This window comes from Pyxicephalus adspersus, chromosome 9, assembly GCF_032062135.1.
Source record: "Pyxicephalus adspersus chromosome 9, UCB_Pads_2.0, whole genome shotgun sequence".
In the NCBI taxonomy this organism is placed as follows: domain Eukaryota; kingdom Metazoa; phylum Chordata; class Amphibia; order Anura; family Pyxicephalidae; genus Pyxicephalus; species Pyxicephalus adspersus.
The window spans coordinates 45,251,739-45,266,629 of NC_092866.1; positions in this window are offsets into that span (position 1 = coordinate 45,251,739).

A 14,891-nucleotide genomic window follows, 5' to 3' on the forward strand; every position below is an offset into this window, starting at 1 on the left:
TTGGATCTGTGGTTGAGCCTGCAGCATAATGCTGTGGTTTACCACAGGTCTCAAATGTCGCTTACTATCTGTGAAATTATTATAATAAATTCGAACTGCTTTAAGGTTCTTTACCTTTACTGTTTGCGCATGTAGATGCAAGTTAACATCGCAAGTTACCACGACCACCATACTGATTATGGAAGGCTCACAATTCAGACACAAGATTGGGGTGACTAGGAAAATGGATGCATGTGCCCTAGAACAGGGATCCCCACCCCTGGTGGGCCGCGAGAGCATGAAGACAAGCGGTGGTCAACGGCTCTTGCTGGTGCACCTCCCCAGTGGGGTCCTTCTTCTGACCCTGTTGGGGGGGGCGCACCGGCTAGAGCCGCGGACCATGTCTCCTGTATGCATTTCAGGCTCAGGGCGGTGGGTGGGTTGTGTCTCTGGACCTGGGATGGGAGAGTGGGCAGGTTCAGGCATCATGATGTCACTCTGGGGGAAGTTTCTTCCCCTTTGAGTGACACACGGCTCCCCGTGCATGCGCAGTCCAGAGTCCATAGATTTAGTGGTCCACAAGCTCTAAAAGGTTGGGGACCCCTGCCCTAGAAGGTGCCTTTAGATTTCCTGAATTAACATTGCGACTTGTGGAGAGGAAGAGGTATAAACAGTTGGTATCCTGAGAAATAAAATTTAAAAAATGAATTATATTTATATTATATTTATAATTCTGAATTCATTACCTTTTGCTGCTTCTTCATTCCCCAATCACAAGCAGAGGGCATAGAGATGAGCATGCAGTGCTGCAAAATATGTTGGCCCTATATAAATCCTGTTTGTTATTATTATTATTATTATTATTATTATTATTATTATTATTAATAATATTAGATGGAGGATAAAATAGCTTTCATATATCATATTCAGTGTTAAGCAGTGCACTAGCATTTGGTTGGATGTCAGGTTTAATGTTCAGCCCGCCAAAAATGAGATTGCAGGATTGGTCAGTGCTGGATATTAAAAGCATTACTTTACTTTGATATAGCTTAAATACTTATGTGTTGCAGTATATGCTAAAAATGTGTTTTAAAGTCTATATGCTTTGAAATGATACCAAAATGCATTCTGAAGCTCATCAAAACCTTTCCACCTCTATGTTAACATGTTCTTCATGTTTGACAGAATTTGCAAGATGTAGAGACATGGATGTTTTAAACTATAACAATTGTTTTTTTTTTATAAATGTATTTTATATTAATATTTGCACATAAATAAAATACAAATGTATCAAGAAACAACATTAACAACAGTTTGAGTCACCTAGAGAAGAGAGAAAATGAAAGAAAAAAATGGAAAACAAAAAGAAACAATCCAAAGGTACATACAACAATGTGGTCGTGGTAATAACAATATGAAAGCTACTAATTCACCAATATTCCTATAGAAAACTCTCTATTCTATACAATGATTAGCATATAAGAAAAAACAGTGGTATATTATATGGACATTGTCAACCTCTATTAGGAATATAAGGTGATACCTAAATACTGATTGGCCCATCTGAGAGAGGGGTGTAAGTATTGGATGGTATATATGACGTCCATTGGACAAAAAAAAGTGAAAAATTCCAACCCGTATGTTACTTGCATGGATATTTGATCAAGGGTGATAAAAAGAGGGTAGGGATGGGCCTGTGGTCTATTAGGGCGACTGTCCCTTGTGCTATCCACATTCACTGAAAGTAGGCATTCCCCAGGGTCGTCACCTGTTCCATGTCCCTGTGTGAGCCAAGAGATAGGCCTCCCATGGTGCCCAGAATATATCAAATGTTTCAAGCCTATCATATAACCTTGCCTAGGCTGTTCCATCAATTGTACTCCCTTAACCCCCCTTGCTGCTGTTAGTATATTAGTCATTCGGCGTTTGTTAGATTGGGTAATTTATGGATCGGTAGCTCCAATGAGTGAGTTAGCATATGTAAGTGAACGGGCACATCAAACAGTTCCTCTAGTAATTAATTCACCATTTGCCAGTAGGGTACTATACGCTGACAAAACCAGAAAATATGATGTAGGGTGCTTGATCTGGGCCTGTGATGGGAGAGTGAGCGGCTTGTGTCCACTTCCCTGGCCTGAGATTTGTAAAGAGGACGCTCGTGGGGGCAGCCGCCAGAGCTGCGGACCACCAAAATTTTTCTCTCGGACCACCGGTTTGCGACCGCTATTCTAAAACACCTCTGGGGTGAGTTACTAGTGCATTAGTATTTTGTTTGCGTTTTCTTTATAGAAGGGAGTTTTTCTGAGCTTTTTGACAAAAATTTTTCCTGATCTCTTCCGGAAGTGTTCTACCTAAAATTTGTTCCCATTTTTGCATTGAGGTAGGTTTTAAGTCTGTTATGGCAGATTTGGAAGAGGTGGATTCCCTTTGAAGGGCCTGACTAATTTCATAAGATCAGGCCTCTCTGAGAGGGACCACCCATACACCATCTCTCAAAGGAGGTGGGAGAGGGAAATACTAGATCTTTCATCAGGTTTTGTGCATAGTGCCTAATTTGTAAATAACAGTAAAATGAGATACCCGTAGCTTCAAATTTCTGTTGATTTTCTGGTGAACTATCTGGCCATAGTGAAAAAGCTGTTTATCGTGCCATGGACGGGCCAAGATGCATGTGGTGCTGTCTGGGACTACCAGGGTATAAAAGAAAGGAAGTGAGCAAGGAGGGCTCAGAAGTCAGTTTTAATTTACTTTTACATCATAACCAAACCTGTTTAGTGAATTTCATTGGTGCCAAAAGGGAGTTCTCTGGGGCCCTAAAATAGGCACTCCAGAGCATAGATATCAGATGAATAGGTGCTAACCATAGCTTCTCCAGTTCTGTCCAACGATAAAAGGACTGCAATGTCGACCAAAAGGCCAAAAGTCTCAAGTGCGTGGCATAGTAGTGTTTAGTGAAATCCGGTGCCCCTAAGTCTCCGCCAGTGCGTAAGGCACACAATACGGATTTGGGGAGCCAATTTTTCTTATAACCCCAAAAAAAATCAATCACTTTCGCTTACGGTTTCTTACTGTTTTTAGTGGGACTTTTACAGACAGAGTGGAGAATAGGTACAAACATTTTGGTAAAATGGACATCTTAATAGAGGCAATGCGACCAAAAAAAAAGGTTCTAGAGTGATTTCTACCTTCCAAGAAAGGAATCAACCTCCATATGAGTGGAGTATAATTACTTTCGAATATTGTCTGGTCTGGATGAATTTCCAGATATTTAAATGAGTCTGTCTTCCAGTTATAGGGATAATTATCTTTACGATGCAGTACCATAGTAGCCATTTTCACTGGCATAGCTTCAGTTTTGGTCCAATTAATCTTGTACCCTGAGAGGGAGCCATATTCGTCTAACACCTTGTGTAAGTTTGGTAGTGCTACCAAAGGATTAGTGAGGGTCAATAGTACGTCATCTCCCTACAATGATATGGTGAATTGTTTGGTTTGAAAGATTGTTTTAAAAATGGGCAATAAAGCCCACCCAGTACAGCCGAAACCCGTCCGACTCACCTGTCCACAATATTGATTGGCCATGCACGGGTGATGTAACTCCCGAGCAGGCATGTGAGAGTTCATCTCAGAACACACGAGGAAGCCTCAAATGTTGGGTTTCCCTGGCAAGCAACGCTAATGATACACATGCGCAACTCAGCTTTTTGCTTGAAACCCAGAGCAATTAGGCAGGTAAGACCGAATAATGCAGAAGGCACATCACCTGTCACTTTCTGTAATAATGACCTGCCTTATCATCAAAAGAGAGACACCACAACCCTCTTAAAAAAAGGGCAAAGATAGCAAGAAAAAATATAGGATCTTTTCATCCTTTTTCAGAACCTTAGTCTTGTGCTGGAGACTTCTCTCATTTTAAACCCTAAATACTACATAAATTCACTTTTCACAGTAAGAAAATAGATTGTGAGGAATTTACAACAACACTCTGTATGTCTTTTTTATGTTTTTCTTTTTTCTCCATTGTGCGCTAAGCCACACATGTGCAGTTTTGTACTGGTACAGAGTAACTCCTGAGCACATGTGTAGCTAGGGGCCTAGACAAGAATTCTGCGAGATCCCGGGCAATGTCAGGTTGCCAGAATTTTACTGAGAAGATGATCCTGTACCAGTAATTGGCATCTATTGTACAACAGAAGCTAGGTAATAGGCAAGTATATATTTCACTTTTTTTCCCTGCTTTTTTTTTTCTTTTTTGCTTAATGTGGTGTTTCAGTACGATTGATGAATAAAAACGATTTTCCATGGAGCATTTATTCTCTGAACTGTTTTTCAGAAATTAAAAATGAAAAAATACTAAGCATTAAAGAACCTGTTGTAATAAAAAAAAGCCTGCACAGGAGTTTTAAAGCGGAACTAAAGTTCAAAAATTTTGCAACCAGGTAAAGCTGGTAATCTTTCTTCTGCAATAAAACATTCTTACCTGCCTGATCAGTCTCTTTATCTGTAAAATTTGTCTAGCTGCGTATTGCAGGATACCTAGAAGATCCTGTCTTTCCCTGTGGCTCCCATATGAGTAGGAGTTATGTCAACTTGTCCGGACCAATCAAAATATCAGGAGACTAAAACAAGGGAGAGAAGAAGGAAGAAAATGGCAGCGCCCATGAGGGCTTTGAGCGTTTGCATGTGACAACAACGATGCTGCATATAGGGTCCAAAAAAGGGTTCAGCAACACTGCCTCCTGCCATAAAGAGGATAGTGGACCCATTCAATCCAATGTTAAAAAGTTTTTGCAAGCTGTTTTGAACAGTAAAATGGCCCAAAACTGCTTGAAAAATATCTAGTCTGAACATGCCATTATCATAGCAATAAAATAAAAATAATTCAGGTCCCTGTTACAAATGCATGCAGTCCAATCATTTTGTTGATCAATATGTTAATTCAGTTATAATTTGTATATTTGTCTTTTCTATACACTGCTGCCCCCATGCGGTACCACACATTAATGCACTGCAAATATTTCCTAAGAATTCTGTTGTATGAAATAATTGCTGATTGGTCTATAAATAACTAAAACAGATGCAAGAATAAAGTCCTCAGGGCTTTGATGGAAAATATAAACATGGGCGACAATAAAATCACAATAATAACTAAACAAAAAACAGCCAATACATCTCTTTGCTAAGTTTAAAAGTGTAGAGGAGAGTTAAAACTTTTATTAATCATAGATGTTTATGTATAGGGAGATTTACCCTTGCTTCCCATCCTGATTAGGGCCAGAAATTTACTTTTTTCTCATCTAGACTGACTACTATGTGCCTCCCCCTCCCTCCCAACTGCCTTGAAAGAAGGTTCTTTGTTCAGACTGACGGTGAGGTTGCGGTGCGGTTACCGCTTCTTCATGGTTCTTAAAGAATCAGCACTGAAGGGTGAGAAACTAAGTTGGGCAGAATCACTGAATCCCAAGGCAAGTCTGGGGAGAGGGAGAGAGAACAAAAGGGAAAGAGAGGGGGAGAGAGAGAAAGAGAGGGAGAGAGCGAGGGAGGGGGATAGAGAGGTGGGGGGGAGGGAGAGAGAGGGGTAAGGACAGAGAGAGAGAGAGAGAGGGAGGGAGAGAGAAGGAGAGGAAGAGAGAGGGAAAAAGAGGATGGAGGGTGGTGGGTGGTAAATAGAGAGCATGGGGAGGGAGGGAGAGACACAGAGAATGAATAAAACATGACCAAGCTTGGGCATCCATTACTTTACAGTGCCAAGGCTGCCATACATATTTCTGAAAGTATATGAGAGTAGTTTTACCAGTTAAAGTAAAGTTTAATTTTCTGTCCAAACATTTATGGGATTTACACCATTCTGCCACAAAAACAGCTCTGTCTGGCATGGCAGGAGATCTGATTTTTTTTTTTTGCTACAGGTTAGTAACTTTTAGAGGTCTCCTTCCCTCCCCAGTCAGTGACTGGACAAAGAAGAAAGAAGTAGTTCAGTATTGAGCCCATCTCTTTGCTCTCTCTCCTGTTTACATGTGAATTAGGGTAAGTAATTGCTTGCATTAAAAATGTTATGGACAATCCATATGATAAGCTAAACTGTATTGTTTCCAATAGAGTGTCTTTATATCTGCTTCCACTACCTTTCCATTGTTCCCTCTTTCGCTCCATTTAGCTGCTGGGAGTAGGAGCATTACCCCTTGTAATGTGTGGGTGTCTCATAGCTGGCAATAGCCATTATAGTCTGTTTAGGGGAGAAATCTAAACTTTGTGATTGGCCCATTGTAGTCACATATAGTGTTTCATGCTCCATACCCAAAAGTACCAGCTATTGTCTTTTTAATCCCTGAGTGGCAGGACACCAATGGAAAGGTGAATATGTAACTGGGGACAACCAAACACCCAATTTCTTCAACATCACAATGACAAGTAAAGTCTAAAAAAATGGTAATTATTTCCTATTTCATTTAAAAGTACAACATTTTCTGGACCTAATAATTGTGAAGTCACAGATCAGAAGCACGTCTTAATATCAGATATATGCCAATACCTGGCTGAATACATGTAGTGAAACAAATATGAATGTGACATCCTAGAATCTACATCAGTGTTTCCCTTACAGGGTTCCTGCAGAGGTTCCTAGGTGTTCCTTGAGCAATTTTGACTCTCAGGTCAGTTTAGGTGACACCAATTATACTTTTGACTGTAAATGAGACATTCTTCCCAATGACCAGCAATGTAAGGGGCATTCTTCCAGCTGATGTTAATATAATGTGATCTATCATTATAGGAATTATAGAAGGGGTTCCCTAAGACGTGAAAGGTATTTCAAGTCTTCCCCCATTTTAAAAAGTTTTAGAAAGTCTGATCTACACCTTTAAAAATAAAGTCCACAATGGCACCCCCCATATTTTATTCATTACATGTTCACTTTAAGATAAACCTCCAGAACTTTGTACATTTTCATCATACATCAGAAGAAGCAGCTGCAAAATAAATAATTTTCTTAATTTTGACCTTTGAAGTTTAAAAAGATTGTTAATAAAATATGAGATAATACGCTGGCATTAGAAGACTCAGATACCCTAGAAACCCCCGAAATTGTGTTTCATCATCCTTATATATTTGCTGTATCAAAGTCTTCTCCTTGACCCTTTCACTGATATATTGTTTTCGCCAAAATGCTGAATTTCTATGTTGTCAGCTGTTGTACATATGAATATTGTGTCTACTTCTGTCAGTAAACTCTGAACCTGCTTTCCATGACCTTTTTGCTGAATCCTCTGAAAAAAGCATCATTCCAACTCCAAAGTTTTCATTTCCACAAATGAACATTTTAGTGTAAAGGGGAACTAAATTGTCTTTTTTTTGCTGCTGACAGAAGAGACATTTCTTGTAGTTATAAAGCAGTGAAAGTGACTTTTACAAAACATACGCAGCATAGTATTTTTCATGGTGTATGCCTAATAAAATAGAAAAAACAAGAATAGCTTGAAAAGAAATGTATGATGATTCTTCCTTCTTCATAACTTTAGTCATCTTCCGGAGGCTTCCCAGATTTCTCACCCTGTAAGCCTATACCATTCAAGTCCAACTTTCACAGTAAAAAGCATTGATTCTGAGAAACTGTTTTTACATTTAAGAACGTTTGGAACCTCTGCCAGAGTCATTGCTTTTCATGCCCCCGTTGGGAGATTTCCCATGTTCTAAGGACCATTGTCACCTGGGGAGAAATCTAGAGGCAACTTAAAATGTCATACTTATCAGCAGAACAGGAATACACGCAATGATGTAGGAATGGGGGTTGTAATGTCGACTAGACCCTCGCTACTTGGGGACCCATAGGGCCCCCTATTACCGTCGGGCAACATGATGGGCAGATATTGACAAATGGATGGGGCCAGGTCCTGTATGCAGACCCGTAGAAAGAGACAGTGCTAACCAGGACTGGGGGTAAGATCGTTTTCCTGCCCCCAAGCCCAAATGCACTTTTTAAAATGAGTAAATTTATACAACTGCAAACCTTGAATTCGTGAAAAAAAATACACACATAATTACTGGTAAAATAATAACTTATATAAAATAAACACCAACATCGTTCTGAATTATGTGGATTTACATTCAAACATGAAAACGATAGGTAAATATGTGTAATTAATTTTTACCTCTAGATTAGGATGAGCACAATTTTGGTGTATCTGCACATAAAATGCACTTAGGTCTCAGGAAAGGTGGAATTTAAGGTGGCTTAATTAAGGTGGCACTTAATGTGTATTTTGCCATTTCTTTAACGTTTCTTTTTTTAAACTGGTGATGTAGCTTGTGTGATGAGGATGCCAACAGAAGACCTCTGCTCCTCCTAATAGCAGTTACAAGAGACAAATTTATGGCACAACAAAGCTAGAAGACAGTTTTATCAAAATTTTAGATCGTTTTATATTGCTTACTCCTGCAAAATCAATTTCCTTCAAACTGCTCCCACCCATACCTATGTGAGACATCAAAATAAACCTTAAAAAAAACTGGCTTGGATAGCATTGCACTGATAAGAAATATATCTATTATGCAACTGACCTCAGCAAAACTAACAAAAGTGAGAGGTTATTAGGTTTGACTGTTTTTTAATGCCAAGTGGTAACATTGGCCTGCAGCAAAGTTGGCAAAGGATTTATAGAAATGAAGATTGAAGGCTCAGTGACTGTAACCATACAAGTTGTGTTGTCAGCATAAAGTAATGGAGTAGATAGGCACAGATACTTAGTTAGTGGGGAGTTTTACGACACAGGACTGCCATACAACTCATATAGTAAACATATACTTGCTAATATTACTGATAAACTTCCCATGTCCAAGTATTCAACGCTATTTCTGCACCTCAATTGGGATGTGCATTAGCTCTCCTGGTTTTGCAAAACAACAGGCTTAGAAAAGCAGCCCTGGGGGACCCAGTGGCTAATCTTGAACAGTGTATAAATTATGCTAGGCATAGGTGTTTCTGCAGATTTAAGGCTCTAGAGACAGACAGCTAGGCAGGCAGGTAAAGTTCTGTCTAATTAGGGCTATGGAGTGTCAGCCACAGAAGAGTCGATTGGGTTCTTTGGCTTACATTCAACTTCAGATCTTGCACCTAGCTATGGAGACACAGGTACCTGATAAAGGTCCCATTCACACCATTCTGCTGCAGTAATATTACTGCAATATATAACAACCCTTGTGGGTTGCAATGTCGTTTATTCTGAATAGCAACCCAAGGACAGCCCAATGCATCCTCTCAGAACAATTGTTTTTGTGCAGTACTACCAAAAATAGTGAATGAATGATAGTAGTCTATTATGGTGCACTATACACGTGTGCATTAAATGCAGCAAAGAAGACCACAATTTTGTGCACAGACCCTAAATCATGAGCTTCTTATTCTAAAGTGTATGCTTCTGGAGCCTGAAGAGGAAGGATCAATACAAAACCAAGCAGATGTGAGCCCAACACATTTAGTAGTGTTTGCAGGGGGCTTGGAATTTTGTGTTGCATTTAATAAAGGAAGAGTTTATATTATCAAGTTCAAAGAAACATGCATGGGTGAAAACATTTTTTGCTGATCCCTGTCTTTTTCTCTTATGATTAGACATTTTTCTGCTCACAAGACTAATTTATTATACATGCACATGAAGCAAAGTACTGGGTTCAAAATGCAGTACTACTACAGGACCCTTCTAATAGTGCCAATGTGCACAGGGTGGCACCTAAGAACCAGGGAGTGTGGAAAGGCGTACCCTGCAGGACTCTCCATAATCACAAAGTTCTTGCCACTAAATTACATTTGCCCAACGACTTGCTGACATTCATACAGAATACTGTTCCTGGAAGGACTGGTCTCCCAACCTATCCCCAAACAGTTTTGGCATTCACATAATTTTAATCATTGGGACCAGCAGAAGATCTATTTTCTCAGTTCAAAATTACTATCAGAGGATCTATCATCAAAAGTTTTACTTCATATAAGAAGCTGGATAGCTCTTTTAAACTAAATAAAATATAAAAAAGTAAAAATTACTTTCATTTTTTCTTTTAAGCACATTAAAAAAGGGAAGCCCTCATCTTTTGTTATTACTGCTGCAACGGTAAAGACTGAATGAGTGCAGAGCTTTCTGGGATACCTATGTCCCAGGAGGCTTCTGGCTGCCCCTTCCACTCATGCCCAGGATCAGGCTTGAGAAAAAGCAGCTTAATTCTGAAATGGGGAAAGACTATGTCCCTGATCTTGTGTCTGTTCAGTACAAGATTGATGGACGTAACCAAAAGAAGAAAGAAAAAGGACGAAGATGGTGCTACCTGGCTCCGAAGGTGGATTGAGACCCAATCAAGGAAAGCCCTGAAGGGATTAGTGTGATTTTTTTTTTTCTTTTTTAGTTTACTTCTGCTTTAAGCTGGGTTTTCCCCCTGATGACTATCAATGTAAGAAGACATGCTTTCCCATGAATCACCAGTGTAAAACATCTTTCTTCTTTCCATTCACCATCAGTGGAAAAAGACATTCTTTCCTACACCACCAATGAACGAGGTCATTTGTCCCCTCATTGACCACCAACTAAGTAGTTCCTTGTCCTTGGTGTAAAATGACACTTCTTCACCTGTGACAACCAATATAAGGAGACACTGCTTCATTGGCCACCAGTGTACGGGAACCCTACTCCACTGACCTTAAATGTAAGTGGACACATCTGCACTGAACACTAATGTATTATGGCATTTACCATGATCAAAGGTGTAATAAAGCTTTTAGTAGGAGGTCCTGTCATTTTCTTGAGTAGCTGGCCACTGGTTATGATTGTAAATTGGTGAAATATGTTTGGAAGCCACCACAGAGTACAAAGAAAGCATACAAAAATTGTCAATAAAGGTCATAACCCATGGTAAGAGGACATTTAATTAGAGGTGAAAATGCCAGGATTCACAGATATCACCAGGAGATTTGTACTTTAGTGGTAGTGATCTGCAAATCTGGTACCCATTGCATGACTCTCAAACCCTTTTTTTGCATTCCAAGTGTTACTAATAAATAACGAGTATTAGAATTTTAAACCTAAGTTGTAACTAGCTCACAGTGCTTAATATTAATTCGCCCTTGTCTATGTCACTCACATTACTGTAAGGAAATCTATCTGTCAGTAAAAGCCAACCACACCCACAATAACAACTGAAGCAGATGACACAAAATGAGTGTTCACTGAACAAAGAGTACAACACGTATGAATAAAATCATTGAAAATGTTAGTAACAAGCTGTGACAATATTAGCACTGACAACAACCTTATTCATGCTACGGTGATTATGTTTCATATTATTGCTATAAAATCACTAAGGGACATGAACACTGTAAAAAAAGAAGAATTTTTAAATATATAATGAAATGGTATTCAAGATTTTAAGTGTGCTAGCAAAAGTTTGCACATTCTACAATAGGCCAGGTTGGGTGGTTAAGGAATTGTTAGGAGTGTTGTTGGTGCAGTGGTGAGAACAAGGGGTGTTGAATTAGGTTTAAGGGCATTTTGGTGTTTGTTGAATGTTTGAATGCCCATTAAGTCTCCATAACCCTGTGTAGGAATGTATTGTCATGATAGCCAACCCAACAGGTGATGAGCTCAGACATGGCATTGCCAATGCTTCTGCTAAATCTGAGGCAGTGGCTTAATATTGTCTGAAAAGAAGTACTGGTATTGGTAGGATCACCAGACAAGAGATCCTGCAATGTATTCCTGAAAAGCAATTTGTTTAATAAAACTGTATACAATGAATAAAGTTAAACATGCTGGAAAAAAGATAATGGACATAGGTGTACGTCATTTAATAATATTATTGTATTATGACATCCAAATGCAATTTTTAATTGTTGATTAATTTTAAATAATTTCTCATGTAGGGATTGTGCCATGTCTCCATTTGCTTGTACAGCTGGGCTTTACCCAGCCTTTGCATTTGTTAACATTTTCAGCTCTTGGTTGGTCTTTCAGGGTATTGATTATTTCTGCTTGCTCTTGTTATTTTTTTTTTTTTGTAGGAAAGAATGATAATGGTAATATACAAGTTATGGACCCCTCCCCACCCATTTACTTAAAAGTTTGTTCAGTGATAAATGTCTTAAGCAACTCTACAGAACTGAAGGAGGATGGAAAGAAAAGTGTTCAGAAAGGAAAAGATCCATTGTAATATTAGGAAAAAGTCTGTAAATGCTAATGCAAACATTTGAATGTTTTGGTTGCTTTTAAAATGTAAAGACCATCAATAGATCTGAGGAAGGCAAGCTAAACTATTGTGGATTTAGAAATTGTGATTTACCCTGAGGCAGGTTTGCAGCTGTCTTTTCATGTATCTTGCCTAACATTTCCTCTTTCCCAATGTTTAGCAATTTGATTTATCAAAAATGACTAGTATTCAATTTCACTGCAAGCTAAGGATGCACTCCTCAGGGAAAAGGAAATGCAAGCATGCTAAATCACGTTTGGGTAATTCCAGACCACCTTGAGAATTTCACATATAGGAGTGGGTTAAACTTTTAATAATTATCCAAATGCTCTCAATGTTTCCATTGGGAGATATAACCTCACTTTCTATTCCCATTACACTTGTACAATAAAAAGGGGGGTAGTGGTCCCTAGAATAGGAAGACAAAAACAGAAATAAAAGCATTGTCAGATGTTCCAATCTATTCCAACTCTTCTAAAATTGTGTCCCCATGGAAGAAATTTCCAATCATTTCAAATAAAAACATAAAAACTTTTTCCCGCTTTCTCTAGTGTATAATAAAATGTTTTCACTGGGCTTTTGGTTTACTTTGCTTTCTTATTTATGCTCTTACTTTCCATCGCCATTACTTAATTTTGTGGGTCACAACATATTTTAGAAGAAGGACTCCGCTGGGTGGGGCGCACTGGCCAGAGCCACAGACCATATCTCCCATACGGATCTCAGGGTCAGGGCAGTGGGCTGGTTATGACGACATTCTGGGGGAAGTTTCTCCTCCTTTGAGTGACACACTGCTCCCCACGGATGCCCGGTCCAGAGTGCATTTAGTGGTCCTTGAGCTCCAAAAGGTTGGTGAACACTCATTTATGGTACAGGAAGAAAGGAAGTACCTATCATGAGCTTCATGAAGCACACTCCTATTGACCCTCTATATAGGAGTGTGCAAGACTTGTTGCACAGAATTTCAAATGCATCAATACAGAAGACACATAAAACGTATATTAAATGTTTACCTGTAAACCATATCACAATAATAAAATACTGAACTTCTAATGATCTAAAAGCAGTTAATAACATTTTGGTGTCAATTTGGGGTTTTAGAAATGCCGTTTATTGTGTAACTTAAGTTATTAAAAATGCTGGCATTTGCAACCTTGGTTCCATTTGCATTTATCAAAGGACAAAACAGTAGAAGATTTTACTACTAGATTTCATTTATATACCTAGCCAGCTTTGCCATTTGAACTACTGAAATGTTTGGTTTAGATCATGTTTTTTATTTTACATGGTTTCCTGTAGATTTTGGAACTCCAAGTGGTTCCCCAGAATCATAGAGTTATGAGGTTGTGGCTACAGCTGCTATGACTAATGTGTGGCTCTTTTTTATGGCCTTTTTGCTTAATGAATCATTAGGTATGACAATGCATAAAGTACAACATCAGTCAGCAACCAACCCAACCTATTTATTATTATCTTTTTTTTTATTAATATTTACACTGCACTATGCAATAAATACCAGGGAGTCCAAAATATAAACTTACATGGAAATCTGGGACAAACATGGAAATCCGGTTCACACTATGATACAGAAGGTGAAGAGTATCCTGCAGAAACAAATTTTCAAAATAAGAGGATTTCATTTTACAGTGGTCTGAACTGTGCTTGTTATGTGATACAGTACATTGCATATGGCCTTCTGAATAATCTTGCATGTTGCAAAATATATACAGGGTCACAAACAAAACACACAATAATAAGCTCAACTAAGTATTTCAGATATACTACTAATCCTCAAATATAACAATTTACAATGAAAAACAATGCAAAAGGTCAAAAGGATGACTAAACCAACATCTGCTCATAGCCATGGTTCTAAACAAAGACATGAAAAGAAAAAACACATTTAAAAAAAGTGAGTATCAAGTATACCAGTTATGCTTGAAACACAGAGCACCAAGTTTTCATGTATCTCTACATTTTTTACTAATATGAAAAGTCAGATTGCTAAAAGTCAGACTTGTAGTAAACCATAACATTGTACCTTGTTCCCAACCGCTCCTATTCAACTGTATAGGAGTGGTTGGGAACCACTTTAAACAAGAGTTTGCATGCGGTTGCATTCATGGTGGGATTCTGGCATGGATCTTGGAAGCACGTTACAGTTTTCTCCCCTGGATACAGAATTGTACTGCCACTGCAAATGCAAGGAGGATAGCAGCAGTTTGCATTGCACCTGGGAGCAAAATTTTTTTTTTAACCACCAGCATCTGCGCACTTGTTGCTTTAATCCAGTGTTTCTCAACAAGAAGTTGCTAGGCGTTCCTTGAGCAATGAGAACTCTGTACCTCTTAGGTCAGTTTTACTGACACCAATGAACTTTTTGCTATCTGTAAGGGTGACATTATTTCCACTGGCCAGAAATGTGAGAGGAATTCATCCTACTGACCACCACAATTTTGTACTGTGAGCTGCGGATATAGTGATTACAGCAGAGGTTCCCTTAAGGCCTGAAGTTATTTTAAGGGTTTCTCCATATTATAAAAATCAAGAAACACTGCTTTTTTTCTTATCCTCTGCAAGCTATAGCCGTACGTAAGTGAAAAAGGCTCTATGCCTCTCTCCGGTAGGTTCTTAACACACAAGAGAGCTGCTTTTCTCGAACCTAGAATTGCCTTTTAAACTTCCTAAAG